At 38.4% G+C, this 3,869-nt stretch overlaps 1 non-coding gene across 1 annotated transcript; it reads right to left on the bottom strand.

Moving 5' to 3' along the window:
* Positions 1–225: 225 nt before the first annotated feature.
* Positions 226–344, bottom strand: LOC126023614 (5S ribosomal RNA). The gene has a single exon (XR_007500724.1). It is a non-coding gene; the product is annotated as a 5S ribosomal RNA (ribosomal RNA).
* Between the last annotated feature and the right edge of the window lie 3,525 nt (positions 345–3,869).

Genomic DNA, 3,869 nt, shown 5'->3' with positions numbered 1-3,869 from the left:
TGGCAAGCAGCATGGTGGAGATATAAGGTAGAAGATTGCCAGGTTATATGAGTTTCACCCTCAGCCTGGTCTGAATTATTTCATCGCAACCCTGAGTCAAAATCATTTATCTGGGCTTGAAGATATGGAGCATGAGGTGATTTTAGATTCACATATCACCTCCAGAGTATAATAATATTAAGAGTTGTTCTATTTTACTAGACCTGGGTTTTTTTTTTTTTTTTAAGCCTACAGCACCCGGTTTTCCCAGGCGGTCTCCCATACAAGTACTAACCAAGTCTCACCCTGCTTAGCTTCCAAGATCAGACGGGATAGGGAGCTTTCAGGGTGGTATGGCCATAGACTAGACCTGGGATTTTTAAGAGCAAGTATCCACCTGCCTCTTACAACTCTGTCTGCCTCAATATAATATGTTGAGGTTTTTTTTTCTTTTAATTTTTATGTCTTTATTTCAGAAGAGAGAGGTAGAGAGGTAGCTTGGTAGTGGAATGTATGCTTTCCCCTTGATGGGTTCCAACCCCAACACCACAACAAATAAATAATTCCTAATGTGATGCTGTATCAAATAATTCTTGGAATAATATGTTATAAGCCCTGGATCCCTCAAGTTCTCCAGGGTGGGAAGGATGTCTTGAATGTAAAGAGTTGTGGGCAGAGCCACAGATTAAATTTTTATTTTTCTGTGCTGTCAAATGTTTTATTCTCAAAGTACAAGAAAATCCTAACCTCCTCATAACCACTCTTCCCCACTAATTTCAAAGTTGTTCCTGGAAAAAAAAAGTTTTCAAAAGGACAATAGGACAATCCTTCCCTTTGTAAATCATTTCTCTTTCTGGTATTCACTGAAAGAATCATCTTTTTCATAAATAATTTCTGACCTTTTTGCCTTTAACCTTAGACAGATTTTTATTTTGTGACTACTTAATATAAAACATATTAGAATCATAATTAAGTCGTCTCTATCTCTGTTCTTTCATTCATGACTCCCTTACATATGCGACTTTATAGAGATTTTACTCACAGACTGGACTTGGAAACTACATGTTCTACAACTGGTTAGAGAGCTCTTCCTAGCAAAAGGTTTCCAGTGTTATGCGACTCTGATGTGTCAGCCACAACTGCTGGGCTAAGTATGAGGCATCTACTCCAGGCAGGGCATCAGGAGACTTGGACATGGCTTAATCAGTTGAGAAGCTTCATGTTAAATATGTTAAATATTCATGTTAAATATCTAGTCCAATCATCTTTAAAACAAGACACAAAATACTCAACCACAGGAAAGAACCACAGAAACAGCAATTGGGATATTGGGGAGAGGGGACAGAAACAGAAGGAGCCTTGAGCAGGAAGTCTTGCTAAAAACAATGGTTTCGCCTTCTCAGAGACTATACTCCAGTACCACAGTCACTGTGGTCTCCTAAGTGATTCTCCCATTCTTGTTCTCAGGAAGTTCTCAATGTATGGGCACTGGATGCTGAGACAATTTGTTTTCCTGACTTTCTGTACTTACACATGCCACTTTCAGCAATGCAATCGCTATCCTTTGGACTAGAGCAAAAAGGCCAGAAAGAACGTGTGCTAGCAAAGATGTAGAGAAAGAACTTCATTCAATATTGGTGGGAATATAAATTGTCCCAGCATCTATAGAAAACAGTGTTGAAATGTCTCAAAAATTTTTTTAGGACCAGATCAATGGTGCAAGTGGTAGGGCATCTGCACGTGCTAACCTAGGACGAACCTCAGTTTGCTCCCTGGCCATCCAATATGGTCCCCCAAGGCAGGAACAATTTCTTAGCGCATAGCCAGGAGTAATCCCTGAGCATCACCGGGTGTGGCCCCCAAAAACAATAAAAACAAAAACATGTTTTAAAGTAATTACCTACCAACTATAGTTACCAATCATTTCCCTATGTATTGTCCCCCTCAAGAATGCAATCAAAAAGAGACCTGTACCTGTATGTCCACTGCAGTATGAACCATGATCACTAAGATTTGGAAATAGGCCCTACTGTCAAATGTCAGATGTAAATAAAGAACAGGTGATACACATCATGAAGAGATCCTCGAATCACTGTCTAAAATACAGTTCAGAATCTTCTTTTCTGTGCCTCCTCTTGCTCATGTCTTGCCTATGTTTTTTTTTTTGGTTTTTATATCTGCAATTTGATTTCTCCTAATATCTTGCTAAAGCCTGTATATACATTTTACAGATCCTATCAATTCCTCTTCACAATACAGTATCAGAATAGTTTCTTCTCACATTCCTTCATTCTTAGCAGGCATGACTAACACGTTCCACACTTATAAAGTAAAATTAAAGGCAAGTAAGTTTTTTTACTGGTTTAGCTGAAGATTTTACATATATTATCTCATTTTATTATCATTTAACTACTAAGCAAAACTTTATCTATTGGTTTTTCCCATTTTACAGATGAAAAACCTGCGGTCCAGACAGAGGTGGAGAAATCCCCTGACTCGACTTCCTCTAGCCCTCTAATATTTCTCTCAAGATTGGGAGAGAACTGGAAAATGCTTCAGCCTCCCACCTGCACTTGGGGCCTTGCCCTTAGCAAGGTGAGCATGCACTTCACAGAAGGACAGAGCCAGAGGAACTCTTCTTCAGTATGGCATATATGTGTCACACCATAATGCAAGCATGACAACGGGGAAACAACACAGACCTTCACCATGCTGAGAGAATGAAGATGGTAGCTCTGATGACCTGACAAGTACCAAGCACCTAATAAGAACTTTAGAGAAGAAATATGTAGAATGTTTAAAGAACTCAAAGAAATTACGGAAGGAACTGAGCAAACCACAACCAAGACTGAAAAAGATATGAAAGTAGAAATGAGAACTCTTCAAACTGAAATATCAGAGCTGAAAAACTTGGTAGGTAAAATAAAAAAAAATTCACTAGAAGACCTCACCAACAAAAATACAGTGGCTGAGGACAGAATTATTGAGCTGAAAGATGAGCTGCCTAATAAATCCATACAACAGAAGAGGATGGAAAAGAGCCCTAAAATAAATGACCAGATGATGGAAAAAAAAATCCTCAAAGAATATGAATAGATGAAATAGAATTCTGGGATAAACTCAATAGAAACAACATAAAATCATTGGAATCCCAGAGGCCCAGGAAGAAAATACACATGAAAAATTAAAAGTCAAGGACATCATTACAGAGAAGTTTTCAGAGCAATCCAACCCTGGATGTCCAAAGAGTACCAAAGAAAAGCACCCCAAGGCACATCATAGTCACAATTATGAATACTATATATAAGGATAAAATGCTGAAAGCAGCAAGATCAAAAATGAAATTACATACAAAGAAGTAGCCTTAAGATTTACAGAAGATTTTTCACAAACAACCTTCAAGGTCTAAAGACAGTGGTGGGATATAGTGGCAAAACTCAATGAAATGGATGCTTTGCCAAGAAAAGAGGGATGTCATTACAGACACCGTGGAAATTTAAAGAATAATCAGGAACTACTTTGAGAATCTCAATGCCAGAAAACAAGCAAAACTGGAAGAAATGGATACATTTTTTTTTTTAGATGGAAGGTTTTTTTGTTCTTTGGATTTTTTTTTTTTTTTTTTTTTTGGTTTTTGGGTCACAACCAGCAGTGCTCAGGGGTCACTCATGGCTTCACTCTCAGAAATTGCTCCTTGCAGGCTCGGGGGACCATATGGGATGCAGGGATTTGAACCACCATCCTTCTGCAGGAAAGGCAAATGCCTTATCTCCATGCTATCTCTTCGGCCCCATGGATACATTTTTTAATTCCTACAATCTTTGATTGTTGAACCAAGATGATCTAGAATACCTAGTCAGACCTAAACAGACCTATCACTATTGAGGAAT

Source organism: Suncus etruscus, chromosome 11 (genome assembly GCF_024139225.1).
Source record: "Suncus etruscus isolate mSunEtr1 chromosome 11, mSunEtr1.pri.cur, whole genome shotgun sequence".
Lineage (NCBI taxonomy): Eukaryota > Metazoa > Chordata > Mammalia > Eulipotyphla > Soricidae > Suncus > Suncus etruscus.
Note: the sequence above shows the minus strand (reverse complement) of the source record. Positions and strands in the feature narration are given on the sequence as shown.